Genomic DNA, 18590 nt, shown 5'->3' on the forward strand with positions numbered 1-18590 from the left:
GCTGAACTGCGCTGTTCCCACTGCTCAGGAGGAGTCCAGGCTGCCGTGATTTACACACCTTTATTTACAGGGCACATCACACAACAGTTTGTGTTGATAACGATCCCTATAAAAGCTTTTTATATGCACATAAAATAGATTAACTCCCCACACTGTGGGTTGCCTTGAACATTTCCTGACCTATAGCTACACTTCTTTGGCCTGGTGAAGAGCAAGTCAGCAAAACCTAGAGGGGTCTCCCTCAAGGACAGATGAGTCCTTACTTATATCCTGCAAAATTAGTACCTCTGGGAGAAAGGATGCTACAGTCAAAGTTCACTCCAACAGGTCAGTGTTGGGTCACAAGCTGATATTGCTGCCCCCAGCTCTGCAATCTCTCCTCTTTCTGCTTCCTAACTGGTTTTCCATTAGAGCCAGAGTTTATCACATCAGCCTAAAACAGTATAGTGGGTGAAAATCATCCCTTTAATGAGGGTACAGAAAATTTGTATCAGACTATTCAGAAACTTCCACCATGAGAAACAGTTTAATTTACTGCTTTCAAGTGTGACTAAAATTGGAGGATCTGACCTAAAATACGATTATGTATTCTTCAAGCTACACAAGCATGGCTGAATTTGCTTTATCTGACAACTTAGAGAAACACAAGGATGACAACATTCTCTTCTTCACGTGGAAAGATGTCATCCTCATACCAGACTAGCTCTGTGTCCTCAGCCCTGCAGATCTGCAGTCCATGACTGGGATTCAGTCCTGGTCAAGTAGTAAACTTAAACAAACCTGCAACCTTGGGAGGTAAGTCCATGAGGACAGCCCAGCCTCTTCCACACAAGATGTCTCTTCTCCAGCTCCTCGCCTCATTTGAAGTCCAACCTGAACACCAGATGAAGGCTAAGCTTTCAGAGCCAGGAGGAAGCAATTAAAAGATATATCCAGTACCTGAATGCTTCCAGGGGGAAAAAGGAAGGGTCTGTAGCAATCCCTCACCTCTTTAAGAAGGGGGATGTAGGCTTTGCCCAATAATAAAAGTTTAATGGCAGTTATTTTATGTGGTGTCAGAGTGATCCCCACGTGGATCCTCTGCTGGACTAAAATTCAAGACATTTAGATGCACAAAACACTGACCTGCAAGGCACAGGTCAAAGTCATACTCACTATCAGGTTTTTATAAGGGTTATGTAGCAGAGCAATGTACAGGATGCAAACTTTTCAGAGAGGCAGGGAAGTTTTGGAAACCAACAGCTCCTTGTGACAGCAGATGGGATCAACTTACAACATTACAGATCTCACAGTCAGCAGGGCTTGCGTGTGCCCTACACGAGATCTAAAAGCAGATTTCAGTGGTTGCTACTGTACCAGCATGACACAAACACACCAAAGCAGAGCTGGGTGTCCCCAGAACAGCATCCCTGGAGATCAGAGGATGCCAGGGAACGTGCTGCTCCTGCAGAATCCCAGCACAGGGCGTGCCAGGGACAGACAGTGTGTGGGAAGCAATGCCTGCAGCAAAGGGGCTTCCAACCAGAGCACCTTGGCTGGGCTGCAACAGGGTAATTTGGTACTTTCCCACATGGTCAGCCAGCTCTCCTGGCCAGCAGGGGAGAGATGCAGCAGAAACATCTTTCTTTCAAAGGATTACTCCTGGCTCTGGAGGAGTTTGTAATTTCTGGCAGCCTTGGGATGGGCTGCGCAAAGGGAAAAGGAACCTCTTTGCTCCCTCTCCCACACTGTGTCCACCCAAGGCCCAGCCTTAACGTAGCTCTTAATAAAATAGCACAGATGTGCCCTGTAGGCACATAAAGACTAAGAGAAACAACAAAAAAGAGAAACAAGATGTTCCTGTGTGTTTCATAAATCGGTATATAAGCATAATGCAATCTACTATCCTAGATAGAAAATGAAATATCTCAAAAAGTATTGAATCCTTGGTGGATTTTCTCAGTGGATCGGCATGAAGCTATTTAGCCCAGATGTTTCCATAACTCTGATGCATTAGGAGCTGCACAGCATTGTGGCCAAGTGCTAACATAGTGAACTGTAATGTAAAACATGTAAAGATCCTGGCTTCCAGAGTGATTGGAAGTTTTCACTCTAACCACTCTGCTTCCTCATGCAGCTATATTTTCTTTACAATACCCACTTGTATTTCAAGGCACATAGAAGAAGAACTAAAACCTTCCCCTCTCCCCAGTTAAAACCTAATTCTCTGGAAGAAAACACAGGGGCCAACTCGAGATTGACGTGGAGTTTTTCAGAACTGGAATCTCACCTCTGAGCAGCACATCTCATACAACAGGCAAGTGCAGGGCCAACAAGGCACAGCTGGGCACCACATGAGCAGGTGAAGAAGTGATGGTGAGATTTTTGATGACAACTTGGTGTCCAAAAGACAGAGTGTCTCACTGAGAGGCTCTGGTTTGCATCTGTAATGGATTTAGGGATTTGTAGAGGTAGTTTTAAAGATATCTAAGCAGGTGCAATGTGTATGTTGCAATGGCCTGACCAAGGGAAGAAGCAATAATGGGAATATGAAGCAGCACAAAAAAAAGTAACAGCATGTGCACAGAATGATGTAAGATAAAGAGTGCAAAGAAATAAACTGGAAGTCTCTATAGGACAATAATGCAATAGAATACCTTGCACTGAGAGTCCATTTGGAAAAATCTGTCACTATAATTAATTATTCAGAAGAGTTTAAAATATTTCAGAGATGATTTCTACACGATCTACCTACCAGGATGAGAGCTGAGAGTTTTGTGATTCTTTGAGACCTCGGCAGCTTAAAAAGACAAAACACAACCCTAAATTAATGAAAATTAACTCCTGCTACAGCTCTGCAGTCACAACTCTGTGTTCATGTACGCACTTGTAACACCCCAGACCCAGAACCACAAGCTCAGGGGCTTAGCCAGGAGTTTTATTTTAAAATAGATATATATATTTATATATATATAGAGAGAGTGTTCTTTAATACTTCGAGACAGCATCAAGAGAATAACCCACACACTTGTTCCCAAGAGGCACCTGTACTGATAATTTAGGGGAGGAAAAAAGGGAACTGGGCAACAGTTCAGAAGGGCACCACACAATCCAGGCAAAACATTCCACCACAGTACAGACCCAGCACACATTAATCCACAACCCTGAAATCAAAATCCAATCCCCCCAGCTTTAAGCTACCCAAAGCATCAAGAAAGGAGCAAAGGAAGAGAAGAAGAGGGAACAAGAAGAGAGAAGGAGGAGAAAGAGAGGGAGACAGACTCTGTAGTTACCGTCAGCTCCCTGTGGCAGAGCAGCTCTCAGGTGTCCGGATGGGAGGGCCCGGAGCGTGTGGGGAGCACAGCCTTGGGTTTGACCTGCTCTGGGCCCTGTGGCCTCCCCCAGGCAGGGCCTCGGAGCCTCTGGTCACTCTGGGGCTCCAGGGCAGGGTGAGGGGCACTGTTCCCACTGTCCCTGCCAGGCTGGGCTGGTGAGGGGCTCCAGGAGCTGTGGGATGTTCCAGTGTGGGCACTGTTCCCACTATCCCTGCCAGGATGGGCTGGTCAGGGGCTCCAGGAGCTGTGGGGTGTTCCAGTGTGGGCAGTGTCCTCACTGTCCCTGCCAGGCTGGGCTGGTGAGGGGCTCCAGGAGTTGTGGGATGGGGAAGTTTTCCCTGGCTGTTTGTGACTGGCAGCTGCTCCGGGGTTTCTCCAAGTGGGCTCCAGGGGCTGCCATGAGGGACACGATGCCACAGTCCATGGAGGGTGTGTTTCACTGCTACAAGAGAAATGTTTAGTAGCCAAATTTCCTATATGGCACTTGCCAATTATTCTGCCTTTTTTTTTCCCACCCCCCATGACAACGCAGCAACTTCTCATGCAACTCTGTTTCCCAACATAACCACTTCTAATTCACATTACTGGCTGTTAGTTTTATTTAAAATATTATGAGATTTTCAGTTAATGAGATAAAATGCATTTCAGAAAATGAGTTTGTAAAGCCATAGCATGTGGCAGAATTTGTCCTCTTATGTTACAGAGCTTAATCCCAAACCTTGCATTATTCCTGGATAATTTAAACCTTTTTAAGTTGGGTGCAGCCCTTGATAGCTGTTGGACAAAAGGTGATGACATCTGTAACCGCTAGATAGCTCTCTTCTCTTTAACAACCAGAGTTATTATAATCTATTTAGGAAAAAAGTCAAACATTCACCATGTACTGGATTGTTCTACATTGTTTCTAAATTAGTGCTCTACAATTTAAACCCTAATTCTTGTATCATCCATATCATCCTCATCCATATCATCCTTCTCTCTTTGCCAGCTCAGAGGTTAAATGAAGCAACAATTGTTACATTCCTTTAAATCATAATAATTTCAAAAAGTGAAACACATGGGGTAGTGAAAGGAGGTGCAGTCTTGAGATATCTCAAACTACACAAATATTGTCAAATAACCATTATTGCCATGTTAAAATAAGCATTCAAGCCCCAAACTCCCAGACCTGAATATTGAAGCAATTATTTCTCTTCCAACATGGTTTTTGAAAACTGTGACAAAAAATTCAGAATAAGAAAGTCCTAATAATCAAAATGCACATTTGCCTTGGGTTTAACTTACTTTCTTCTCTATCACTTCTCCTGTAGGAGCTTTAATGGAGAAATCCATAAAGGACTGGCTCAGAAACAGAAAAGTTCCCTTGGAAAGAATGCCAAAAACCTGGCCAGAGGCAGGACTTCCGTTGGGAACTCAATATACATGTGCACAAAACACAGGATAACCACTCCACCTGCAAAGGCTACGTGGGCAATTCTGTAGCAGTTCAAGTAGTTTCCATTCTTACAGTTTAACTGCAATGTGCTTTGGGGAATGGGATTGACTCAATTCCTGCAATTTAAGCACTCATAACAAAGGCCATCAGCAGCACCTGAACATTTCACTTAGAAATTCCATCCATCTTCATTAGTAAACAAAAGTTTTTTTTCTCCATTTCAAATACAATCCTAAATAGTGAAATAATGGCTTAAAAATTGTAATTATTACTCACTGGGATTCTGCAAATGCTGGTGTCTCAATTCTCTTTTTCCACAGAACTACTAACAAGACCATTGTCTATCTCTATACAAACAACAGATAGTAAGGACCTCATCAGAAACGAGCACTTGTATTATCCAGTTTCAACACTTCATTTTGCAGAATTACTCCCTTCCTGTGTAATTTGCAGTGATGCTTAGCTGGCTTCCCAAATGGCTCAGTGTCCACTTTGCCTAACTAGCTTTGTTTTTTTCCAGAATTTAATTGTTCCAGCAAAATCACTTCCCTGATACATAGCCCAAACTTCTCTTTTTCTATGTGTGTCTATGTGAAACCACATTTCTGAGTAAATACAGTGACAGAGACACAGCAAAATGCCTGTAGAGGAGAAACAACAGCTCCAACAGCTGAACTGAGAGAAGCTAATTCACTAATATTTCATAGAATGTGTCACCCAAAAGCATTGGAAAAGAAATAAATCATCACAACTCATACACTCTGCTATTGCTCTGTCCATTCTCAGTACCAAGACCTTCGATATTCCCTCCTAAGAAAGTTAACAAAACTTAGTGTGCCTCAAACATATGAGGCCAACATTACCTGTATGCTTTAAAGCTCCCATTTTGTTGATCAGCGAGCCTGTAGATTGGCTAGTCCATGAATCACTATATTTCTTTTCACTCTTCAAATACAGCATATCTCTGGGTTTGATGCAGTGAGTTCTGAAATAAAATTTATCTTGGTTGTAAGAGCAGAAATGTATTGCTGAGCTGCTGTAAAATTTGTTCTATGATACCTTTTGCTTTGTTCACCAAAAAAAACCCCAAAAAACAACAAACCCCAAACAAAAAGAAGGATAGAAAAGAAGGATAGCAGTGATTTTATTATGAAGACAAGATTCCCCAATGCACAGGCATAGGAATGCTATTTATTACTGTGGAAAACCAGTGCCATGACAGGAAGAGTCGCAGGCTCCCAGTTTCAGTGTCTGTGCAGAGGTTTAGGTACAGCTGGTCCTGTCTCAAGTGGGGTCAGCTCTGCTCCTGTTCTAATGATTCTATGGTGGTACTTTAACAACTACCTTTTTTTGACACGGGGAACTGGAGCACTGATATCTAGAGCTAAGATCACTGCCCATCAGATGTTGCTGGGGATATCTCGCCACAAACTATCGACCTGTTTTTGCCACTCAGAGGACTCACAGTACCGTTTGCCATTCAGCAAGGCAACACTAGCATTCATTATAAGCATTTACACCAGCAACAGCCATCTTTGAGAGACTTCGAGGTCAATTTTTGATGGATGAGTTGCAATATTAGATCAGATGCAGAACGTTTAAAAGTATTATTGCGCTGTGGTCTTGCAATACATTAGGAACACACTGTCATAACAATTTCTCCCAGATTCCGTTAGGGATGTGGGTTATAAAATATTTCTAATTACAAGTGGGACTATGTATGTAGCCAGCTTTCTTCCTCTCAGACACACCAGCAGAGAAGGCTGATGTGATACAGCCTCTACCCCTGACAAATCTGTGTCTGTCACAGAGGTTTCCTACAGTGATGGACGGACTTAAGACAACAATGCAGCCAAAGACCAAGTTATGATTTTTCATATTTGATATGTCTTCATTTCCTCTTTCTTACTCCTGCCCCCTAAGGGATTCTGCAGATCCAGTAGGAGATTGCTCACCTGCAATACAAAACCCAGGGTCTCCACCTACGAACTCCATTTATTGATGTCACTTCTGTGAAAGCTCTGGGGGTGGTTGCTTACATTCCACCCCCACCACTAATCCCTTCCTCATATCCTTACCCTGCCCTAGCTACTGCGTCACTCCTTTTCCCAGCTGCCTTTCTTTTTTCTCCCCTTTGCAAACATGCCTGAAATAATAACCAGTGGAAGTAAACCATCCCTCCTGAGCAATGTTTGAATGCAAGTACCTCAGTTATTGTCAACACAACAACCTTTAGCACACTGAGAATTGCACAACTGAAAGCTGTCAGTCAGCTTTTAAAGGAGTAAATGATCTGGACTTAACAATAGTAAGCAAACAAAAGGAAAAATGTAGAACAAGCTACTGTATGGAATTTGTTGCTTGTATAGTGCTTAAAGGAACTCTTTTTTTTTTTTTTTTTTAATGTAAACAGCACTGGCACAAAACATCTCTGTTGTAGTGCCAGAGGTATAAGGAATTCAGTGTCCTGCCTACAAAACCAGGCATCACCTTGTCATTAAATAAAGTTGTCCTTAACTGTGGGGTCAAACAAAAATTTAGTTCTTCAGTTCCTTGTGTGGACTGAGGGAGCAAAGGTGTAAAAAGAGATCAAGTTCCTTTCCATTAGCAACAAGTGCTGTCTGTGGTTAAGGAGATGACACTGAACAACTGGTACAAAAAGACTGCAAATCACCAAAATCAGGGGAGGTCACAGGTGTGCAGCATCCTGACAAGACAGGTGTTTTTCAAGCTATCAGGCACAGGACAGCTTCAAAAGCATCCAAGTAGTTCCAAGCACATGAAAACAAACCATATCATACACGTTTTACTCTTCAGGAAAACTTTTGTTTAAAACCATTAGGGACTCTTGTGGATCCCTTGCAAGAGCTTCCTAAGGGGAGGTCCATTCTCTGCTTCATGGCTAAAACCAGCTGTTCCCAAGGCTGATATAATATTAGTCCTCTCTTTTGACTCAAGTGCTCATATCTTTCAAATATATGCAGATTATACTTGTATCCCACTGTTTCGGAAATAGTCTTTACAAATTGTTTTCACACATCAGTTCGCTCAGTCTCTACATAATTTTTGGCTTTGTCCTCAAAATCTCAGAGCTGCAGAGAATTTCCAAATTCAGAGCTCCAAAGCAATTCTGAAAATTGTAAACATCGATTAAATTGTAAAATGTTTCAGAGATAGAAATTACCTTTTATCCAGAGGCAGCCCCAATACACAGAGTAGCCACCCTGTCATGACATAAAGCACCACTTGCAGTTCCTCTGCAACAATTGCACCTCAAAAGCACAACACAGTAGGTGGTGCAGCTGTAATAAAAATCATTAATTCCACTTGCAAGCCATGAAATAAGTTTGGTTTTCAAACAAAATAAACTTAATGAAAGAAACCAGCCATTCCATTGCAAGAGCCACCACATACCCATTATCAATTGCATAGGATTGATCATCAAGGCCTTGTCTAAAGCTGAGCTCAGCCCAGCCAGTGCAATGCCTTGCTTTGTTTGCATATATCATGTCTGCAAGTCTGCTAAGCCTGGTCTCACAAACCCTACGAGTGTCTGCCCAAAGCAAACAACACATTGCATATCTGTTTATAAAGTATAAAAATAAGAACCTAGGGAATGAACTGGTAGTTACTGCTCAAGAAACAATAGCCCTCTCTGTCCTCAGCATGGTGACACTTCATAAACACCCTCTTCTTTTCGAGGAAGAAAAACCAGTGCCCTGAGGGCCCAGAGGGAGGGCAAAGATAATGCCAGAGAAAGGAGGCAGATAACAGGAAGATTTTTTTCTGTAACATTTCTACCATATCATTTATGAGGCTTTTTTTTTTAATTAAGGGGTATGTTTGACCAGAGTAACAAAACACTAACTAGACTAATGGTCATTGCTCGGTTCGACTCATGTGCTTTATTGCCTGTTGCCCTTAACAAGATTTTCAATGTAACACCACTCAGGTTCATTTCTAAGACGTTTCTCTTCTTTCTTCATTCAACATCTTCTGGCAATCAAACCCTGGTGCCTCACACTGCTAAAAGTTTTACAAAGTTTTCAGGACTGTGGTTGACTTAAAAATTTCTTATCATATCATAGTAGGTGTAAGAAAGCTCAGTTGGCATAATTTGTCACCTGAGAACGTAAAAACAGGTCATGTCAATAAAAAAGTGTGAGATGCTTCCCTATAAACATGAGTAGATCCAGACAGAGAACCATGGGCAGCTATCAATTATTTAAGGGAAAATCTGCCTGGAGACAGCCATGCCAAGCACCTGAATCCACTTTAATGGTGGAAGTAGACACATCTGTCTGGGGACCTCAAACCCTTTATGAGTAACACTCATGATACCCAGAGAGCAAACCCTGAGGAAGGCTGTAGTGAGTGAGGGGGGTCAGGGGGAGCTCAGCCTGCTGTGGGTTAGCAATGCACAGGACACATGGTGAAAAGTCAGGACTTCCAAGGGATCTGGCCTAAGTCAACACTTCCGTGTCACAGCTGCTTGCTTTAAGAGTGCTCACGTTAAAAGGCCTAATGAAAAGTTAAGTGAGTAATATTGCAGGCTGGAAAAAGTCCTCCTTTTGACAAACTGATTAACTAGGAAGCCTCCACCAGCCCTTCTTGGATGCATTCCCAGGAAAGTCTCTCGTGTTCCAGCTATTCCTCATCCTAGATAAATAAATGAATACAAAACGTTACTCGAACATGGAGAAAGTTGTTTTCAACAATTGATAGGAAGAGTTTTGATAATGGTGTAGTTCATATTAAAAATACAAATATCTCAGCACTGAAAGAGAGGACACAATTTCTCATGCTGTATTTGCTCTCAGTTTAACAGACCATTCCAAAGTCACTTTGAAAGCAGATGGGAATATGGGATACTGCAGAAAACCTTACTTCTAAAATAATTTTTTCCCTCTGTCAATATTCCTTTACAATAACTTGTGAAGTTTATGGAAAACAAGTTATTTCAAGCAATCATAGTTTGAAAATATTCAAATCAATTCACTGTTTTTATAGGATATAAAGCTTTCTTTTCCATGAGGTACTGTACTTTTTACCTGGAAGCACAAGCTGCATCAACATTTGTCCAAAAGACAACTGTCAAAGCAAAAGGAAATCACACACACCATCCAAACAAATTGCAGTTACAGAAACTTGGAGGCAAAAGCTGCACAAGATGAAAATTGGGGGGGGGGGGGTAAGTGAGACAAACAAAAAAGGATTTAATGGGAAACAAAAGAGGAAAGACTAGAGAAAGGGAGAAGAAAGAAGTGAACACTTAGAAGAAAAGAGAACTCTGGCAATTCACAGGCAGAGTGCCTGACAGGAGAGAAGTAGAAAATTTGGCGGCAGACTTTGAAAGAAAAGCCCCGGTGGGACTGAGACTGGGAGGAGAGGAGGAGAGGCAAAGGGAGGAGAAAAGGGGAGGGACAGATGAGCTGCAGTGTTGTCTGGCCACAACACAAAACCCTTCCCAGCCACATGTGTTGTCATGGCTGGCAGGCAATGCAGACAAGTACAGCTCCTCAAGATTTGTGCAAGCACCAGTTTGTGGGGTGAAAGCATCTGCAGTCCTTATAGAAGAACCCACATGAAGTTAGAATAGGAGGGTTCTATTATGATTATGTCTCTAATTTTAGAGCTGTAACAATGGCCTAGATCTATATGATGGCCCTGCTCTTATTCTGGTGCCCTCCCACCACTTCCTGCTCTTCTGTGTATCACTGGCATGGCCAGAGCAGGCAGATGCAGAGTCTCTTGCCATTAGCTCCTACTTGGAATTCACACTGGAATAGAGGAGGCCTGCTTACACTGAGTGGGCTAGAGGGTACTTGCTGTGCCAAAATGCCCAAGAGCAAAACTGGTGTGCAATGGGTTCTCACAAGTGGAAGCCACAAAGGGTGGAGAGAGCCGTGACGTGGGTTCCTTTACCAGGGAATTTAAACATTCCAGCCCCGAGAGAACATAATGCACACAAGAGAGTGATCAACCTGAATGGTCAGGGATAAATCTATGGGATTCTGGTAGGAACCAGCTTCATATGGGCCTCCAAGGGATGCTGAGTATCCAAGGGGTGAAGAGTTACAGGTAGCCAGTCTTTCCCTAAACACAGAGGCTGGGCTTGTTTCTATGGTTGTCCCTTGCCTGGATGCCTTTGGAAGATTTTATTCCCAGCAGTATTTTTCCCTCCTGTGTAGTTCAGTAGCCCTAAGGACATGCTGTTTCTCTCTGCCACAGCATAATGGTGGAAATTACATCTCCCTCTGTGTTTAGTTTGCTGGAGCTCATAAAAACATAGATGTGTTATGAGCAAATATTCCTGTAACTCCACCAGAAAGAATTGTTCTCTTCCTGGCTCCTCTTCAGCACTCAATGGATAACAGGGCCAGGTTGCCTCTTCTGAGCACAAGAGATACCAACAGAGCTCTTGGCCAGGTACCACAAAAACTTCTGCCCAATCTGAAGCAAGAAATGCAAGGAAAAGGGAAAGAAACATTGGTAAAGTCTTCTTTGGCTCTTTCCAGGAGAGCTGACAAGGCTGAGTGACCATAGGCTGAGCAAGTTGGCAAGGAAAGAACAATGTTTTTCAAGTTGGACTCTGTAGCCAAGTCTGATGGGTAGCATAACATACTGTATAGCCTCCAGCCAGAATAAAATCCAGAAAATAAATTTTAAAAATAAATAAAAAAAAACTACCAACAAACCACAGCATGTAGTCATCAAATCTATTCATACATTCAGGGCTGACTGCATAATCAAAGGAAAATTACTTCATTGGGCTCACTGCCCAATAATGGGCTGGAAAGGGTGAGACTTCATTTCTTGGATTAACTGCAGGCAATAGGGATGACATCTCTATCCCCATAAAGCTGATATTCTTTGAATGGCTTATGATGACCATTTTGTTTACCATAACTCTGGAAATTCAACACAAAGGAAATCCAGAAAATAAATGATCACGTAGCAACTGCACATTTAAGAAGGAAGACTTTCCCTGCCTTGAAACATAGCCAACATTTTATATTTGCAAAATTATTTTCCAGTCCACAACGTCTGTCTTGGTTCAACAGGCATCTGTGTTTTAACCTACATACCCTTTCATCTTACGATTGTTATTTAAGTTCTAATAAATTAGAGTGTTTAGAGCAGACTTTGACTCCTTGGCTGAGGCAATACCATGAAGCAAGTGCACTCCTTAAGAACGCCCACTGCCTTTCTCCACACTCTGCTCACCCTCAGGAGAACACAGCACAAGGCAGAGAGAAGGTGCCAAGTAGTTTCCCCAGTCAGGGGAAGTATATTCCAGCACTCCTGGGAGATATTTGTCTGCCTTGTTCTTAAGAAGCCCCAAAGAAAGAGACTCCACAGCCACCTTGAACTGCTGTCTGTTCTGGGAGATCAGCTCTTCCTGCCACCAAAATGTCTTTCTCCTGCAAACCAGTTCTTGCCCTATCCCTAGGGAATATGTAGGATCAGCCAGCACCATCCTTCTTACATTCAGCACTATCAAAGGAGAAAAGGTGGACTTTCCCTTACAAAACAAATCCAAATCCCCCAGTTTTTCTAAACCCTTATTGCCCTGACACTCTCTTCAAGGAGTGAACTTCAACTCCTCTATTTGTTTGTCTCAAAACTTTCAAAATTGTATCAGGGCTGACTCAGTTCTTGAAGCCAGTCATTAGGTTCCAACAGAGGCTGCTTCAGCTCATCTTTCAAGTGTTCCATATTTCATCAAACTCCTGATGGATGCCTAAAATTAGCTACCTATTCTTAAAGCTCTTTTTTTCAGTATTAAGCTCACACTCTTAATTATTGGTTGTCAAATGAAGGTTAAGGATTTTATTTCTTTGCATGGTGCCAGATGAGATCAAATGCATTAAAATGAATGTTCACAACATGTAACACCTCTTAAAATTTGATGTTGAGACCAAAACAAAACTGCTAAACAAGAAAAAAGGTCTTATTATTATCTCTTAATGAGAACCGCTGATTATTTTTTACATTTCATTTGACAGTCTTCATCTTAATTAATTCTACATGGCAAAGTTAAATTATTCTGGCTGATGAAGATCATTCTGACTCCGAAATATACTTATTAAATGAAATTAAAGCATGGTGCTAATCAGGTGAATGAGCAGGTGTTACTAACCAAACACACCAACCCCAACAATGAGATAATGACAGGTACAGTGACAGACACAAAGCATTGCTATTTAGAGATGGGAAAAGGCTTGGAGCTTCCCTAAGAGGAAGAGCAACGTAGATGTAAATCCCTAGAACCTTCAGGATCCTTTGCTTTTTAAATTGTGCTTGGTTTGCACCTCAAAAACAAGGCAGCGTGTGCAGAAAAGGGACTAAAGATGGTAAAGCTGGTTGGCAGGTTGTCCCAGAGCCAGGCAGACTGGCAGGGCTGGCTGTTCCACACACCAAGGGCAGTTTGCCGTCAGTGTCCACTCGTGTTTCCAAAGTTTTGGTGCATTCATCCAGCAAGTTACTTCAAAACAAATAAAATAGTCTGTATTCAACCCCACCTTCCAAGTGACTTTCACGAAATCAGGACGTATTTGTTAGATCTTGAGTCAAGGCAGTCCCGTGTCTGTGTATATCTGGGAACAACGTGACACAGGTAAGCAGGGCCAGCAAAGACTGCATTTGGATGTGAGGATAATTTCTGAATCAGCTTCAAAAGCTTTGTTTTGCTCAGTGACAAGTGAGATGATTAACACCAGGACTACTTGCTTTCATTTGCACAGAACACAGGGTTCTCTGGCTGAAACCATACATTTTCCTGGCAAACCTCTGACACAAGAAAGGGCTGGCAGTCCAAATGTGTATCGGGATGCAGGCTGACATAGGAACTTGGCTCTTGCTGAGCAGGAGAGATTCCTGGGCATGGCTGGTTCTCTTTTGTGGCTCTGAGGAGAGGGTAAGACTTCTGTGCTTGCCTGTCCTGAGCACCTTGGAGCTGAGCCACTGGCTGGGGTGAGCACACAGCCTACAGGCAGCCACTGTCCCCCAGGCGTTCTGGAAAACCCATTTTCCAGAGGGATACAGTTGTGGTCAAGAACTCTGATGGCTTACATTAATTCCTCACATAGCTTTTCAAAGATGAGACATGAGCACAAGCAAAGTGCCATGTGCTCTGAAATACTGTGGATTAAGCTCCTGAATATATTATTTACTACTTCTGCATAGCAATTACTCAAGGTTTTTCTGGGGGAGAGGAAAGTCTGCTTATGTTTCAGAGAAATTTAAGTCCTATGCTTCTCTAAATACACAAGAGGAAGTTCACCCAAATATTTTGCTCCCTGAAGTATCCCCTCTTCCTGACATTTCTTCTCTTACTGGGTTATCCAAGGGCATAATTAAACCCAGATCTTATCTTCCAGGGACAAACACGGGGTCAATGTCAGAAAATAAAGTAGTTGGGCAGCTAGAACAGTTGTTATAGCATCATATTATTGCCTGGATCCCTCAGGCTTTTGTACTGGTCTTTTAAGGTACGCACTGAAATACAGAATAATAATGTATATTAACTGGTATTAATCTCTTCCCACTCTGAGGAGATGGCAGTCTAAAATAAGCAACATACAAAAAGCCAGATGATGGAGGCAGACTATTCTATTAGTTAAATTTACATTCAGCTCAGCGCTCTCATTTGCAGAATAATTTGCACCTGTACTTTGCACCAGTTTGAGGCAGCATTCTTGGGTCTGCAGTTGAAACTCGGTGAGAAGGTGTAAATAGAGACAAATTAACTATTTGTTCAGGTAGTTCAGATCCTGGCTAATTATGCTTATATCTACAGCAGCAGTTCTGCACAGGAATAAATCATGTCATGTCATTCTGTCAGTGCATTTTTACTTGTAGAAGTCACTTGGCTGTAAAAGTATAGATCAAATCACATTTTTTTTTCTTTTCGTAATAGAATAAAAAATATATATTTCAACATAGGCATAACTTCCAACTAATTGTTCCAGCTTACCTTATTATGTCTACAATTAACATTGAATTGCATTTGCCATTTTTCAGCCTCCAATTACGTTGTACAGATAAGGACTGAAAAACCCAAGAGTTTAAATGTAGCCCTTTTGGGGTAGGACTCTGATTTGATTCAAATTATAATGGCATTTTTATTACTATATTTTAAAAGCAGTTTTCCCTGATTTCTAATCTGTAGCTAGACCTCATTTTTGTGGTTGGCTTAACACAATCATGAGACCCATTGTTATATGGGACTTCCCCTCTCCCCCAGTTTCTAAATGCAACAACTAACAGATATGATTGTAACATTCAAGATAAAAGGAGGGCACAGAGATGCAACATATAATCTTGGTACTTAGTGAAACATATACTTTACAAGAACTGCATTTATACCCAGCACTGATTTCCTCTGCCACTGTGCTGAGTTGTTTGATAAATACAGAGTTCCATACAACCAGAATTCCTCGGATATATATTATTGGGGCAGAATCTTTTCCCTCAACAGAGCCTTAGAAAACTAAATATAAATGCCTAAAATGAAACCTAGTCATGAATTGCAATTGTAACACAAACCTGCAGTAAAGCCAGTGAGAGTTTTGGGCACTCAAGAACGCAGGAGACTTTATATAAACCATCCCAGGCAAGAATCACATTACTAATTAGCAACTGGCCAAAATAAACAGGGATCAAGGACATTGTGAAGCTAAAATAAGAAGAAAATCTTACTCAAAATGCAAGCCAAACTTTTCTAGAGTTTTGAAAGTCCAATTGCCCATTCTGACCTCTTCTTTCTTGCAGGACCGGTAACAGTGAGGTATTTTCCAAGCTTCTAGGTAAATGAGTCTTTTTTCCTCTTTCTTTTCAGAGATGGAATCAGCTGCATGAAGCTTTGCAGTGCCTTGGCATGCTGGACTGTCCCAAAACTCTCATTCTCCCCTAAGTTGTCCTCCTCTGCCAGTTCTACTGTCAGATAAAAGAGGCAGCTTACGCAACCTGCCAGAAGGACTTCTGTTCAACAGTAGGATTAACCTTCATTTTACAAGGTCCTCAACAGCAATCTTTTGGGTTGCTTTTTTTTCACTATTCACCTCTACTCTGTATTCTGAGGAGCAGATGACCTTCCCTTATCCATAAGGGATTTGGTCCTGCATCCTCCCCTACCTCTGTGGGCACAGCAGGCTCCTCCTGGCCTGCAAGGCTCAGAGCCCTGTTCTCCCACCAGTGCCTGCTCCCAGATGCAGATCACTAGAAAGCTTTTGCTTTAATGCAAAGTTAAACCTCTCCTTTCCAGTCTTTCATTCTGGGAAACAGAGAGAGGTTGGAACTGCAAATTCTTAAGTCACTGCCATGTTTAACCTAAGCCTCCTCCAACACTTTACTTCCATCCCTTCTCCACACTTTGCACACTGTTCCTCTCCACAGGAGCCCATCCTTCTCTTGACTTCATTTACCCTTGGGAATTTTTCAGAAGACAGAATGGGTGCCAAAACATTGTAACCTACATCCCTTTCACTCAGAAGCAAAGAAACAATGATGCTCTGAAGTTATGGCTAAACATATAAAGACACAAAGCCCTCCTATGCTGCTGTCACTGGAGGTGCAGCCCTGGCAGCACAGTGTGGATGATCCACCATGCCAAGAAGCCTCTTTTATACCTTCTAAAGGCCATTATGAAACTGCCTGAGGTGCAGGAAAGCAGCAAAAGACACAGAGTACCTTTCACATGCAAATGTAAGAATAGGAGAAGCTACCACTGGAGGCAAAGAATCAGACAGAAATATAAATGCCAAATCCTGGCAAACGCAGCCAAAAGCAGTGTGTGTCTGGCTCCACGCACCCAAACTGAAGCTTTCTTGGCCCAAGAGATAACCAGGCCTGGGGAGGGAATGTGGAAATGTTTTAATGACAGAAAAAAAATCCTTTTTTGCAACCCTGTTATCTTGTCAAGAAAATTGTTGTGGTATGGAAGGTGGATCATATGAAAGATGGGCAACAGCCCACAGACAGTCTATGGTCTTCCAAGTTTTGACCAGAACATACTGGGCTTGGTCAACCTGAGAAGAAAACATGCCAGTGAAAACAGATCTTCCTCCCAAGATGAGACCAATTACATTCATTTTGTTCCAGGCCAACAGCTTCTGGTTTCCCCCAATTCTGATTCAGGGTTTAGATTTAGCTCTCTCAGATGCTTTCCTCAAAGTCTGCTCCTCCAAGTTTGTGGCCAAAACAGCACTGTGGCAGGTAATTCCAGGTCTGACCCCGAGTGGGTTTTGGCATGCAATCAGTGCAGCAGCTTGGTGTGATGCTTTTGTCTTGGTGGGTAAACCCTGTAAGGCTGTGAACCTTGTTTTCATCTCCTTGTGCCATCAGCACCACAGTCAGATTCTGTGTCTCAGCCTCAGTTTAAACACCACTTGTTTATACATATCCTGTGGTTTCTCTGGGCAGGACTAGGCACATATAATCCTTCCTCAAAACAGGAGCTATACTAAATATTATAATGTTTAGAATATATATATATATGAGGGAAGCATTCCTTAGGATTACTGTGGTAATAGCATATAGTCCAATTAGAGACACACAGAGGACTAGATTCTTTTAAACTCATAGGATTATTTTTTTAATGTACTTTTCAGGTTATTTCAGTCACCCAAAGAAGCTGGCTAAAGAACTGACTCGAAAAAAAATGTGGATCTGGACATCTACAACATACATTACACTTTTTTTCTAGTAAAGAATATGCAACAGCTGATGTAAATCAACAAAGCTTTCTTGATTTCAATGCAGCGGTGCCAATTCATAATGTACAAGGATTTAGCTGTACTGCTCCAGCTAAAAAGCAGAATTTAATTCAAGCTGTCCAAATATACTTTTGACTCCTATATAAAATACAGAAGAAGAACAAATAAAGAAGAGACAGACATGTTTAGATGAGACTACTCAACGAGATGCCTTTTCCTTCTTTCCCAGAAGTGCACATTCGTACAGCACTGACAACCCTCTGCCCTTCTCAGTATTTTCTCTCTCTCAAAGGACTAACATGGAACAACCCCATCCCACTTGCACAGCATTCCTGTCTCTCTTCAGCTCACTCCCCTGCCTCAGATAATTTCCTCCTGGTGTCTCAGGACACACAAGAATACAGGCTTGGAAAAGGGGTCTGTCACCTGCGACCTTTAGAAGGATCTCAGTGAGAAAGAGGGGAAAAAAATACCACCAGAGCAAAAATCCTGCAGGTAATTCGGGGCAAGGAGCAAAACAGGTACTCACCAGTCCCCGTGTCCTTGTTTAACAGCCAGAACTGTGTGTAGGTGTCCATAAAGCCCGGTTCCAAGTTGCTGGGAGGTCTCATCCTTCCATGCATGGCTGTCCTGGGATCCTGTGACAGAAACTTCTTACTGTTAAGTGCTGTTAAGTACTTTGCATTGTGCCCAACATTCCTAACGGCTGGCTTTCCTTATTTACAGGACTGTGAGGAGAGCTGGGCTGCTGGGGCTGGGAGAAGACAGGCTCCTTCCCTGCTGTACCCAAAACACACAGGATACAGACACTTGACATGGTTATATACAAAGTTTACTTGGAATAATGTGCTACTTCTGTCCCTTCATAAAGCCACATAGCAGTCCTGAAAACAAAGAGGTGATTAAGAAAAGGTCTGTCTTCATTTGTAATGACACAAGAGTTTGAGAGTCCCAATTCTGTGTTGAATACCTGGTCATGTTGTCTGTGTGCTACCAGATGAAGAAATCGGTTTCTCTTTCTGGCACAGGCCAGCAACATCTTTATGAGAGCACAGATCTGAAGTGAAATATTGAGATTAGGGGAAGATAAGAAAAGAAAATTCTTTAACAATGAAGAATTAT

At 42.2% G+C, this 18590-nt stretch overlaps 1 long non-coding RNA gene across 2 annotated transcripts; it reads right to left on the minus strand.

Annotated features, from left to right (window-relative positions):
* Positions 1–321: 321 nt before the first annotated feature.
* On the minus strand, positions 322–18525 carry LOC135412666 (uncharacterized). Of its 2 annotated transcripts, XR_010429882.1 has the most exons (8): positions 18439–18525; positions 17998–18106; positions 5613–5734; positions 5026–5096; positions 3273–3756; positions 2735–2779; positions 2270–2423; positions 322–433 (listed from the first exon to the last, which is right to left on the minus strand). It is a non-coding gene; the product is annotated as an uncharacterized LOC135412666 (long non-coding RNA). The 2 variants fall into 2 exon arrangements; XR_010429883.1 differs by lacking the exon at positions 5026–5096.
* Between the last annotated feature and the right edge of the window lie 65 nt (positions 18526–18590).

This window comes from Pseudopipra pipra, chromosome 4 (genome assembly GCF_036250125.1).
Source record: "Pseudopipra pipra isolate bDixPip1 chromosome 4, bDixPip1.hap1, whole genome shotgun sequence".
Classification (NCBI taxonomy): domain Eukaryota; kingdom Metazoa; phylum Chordata; class Aves; order Passeriformes; family Pipridae; genus Pseudopipra; species Pseudopipra pipra.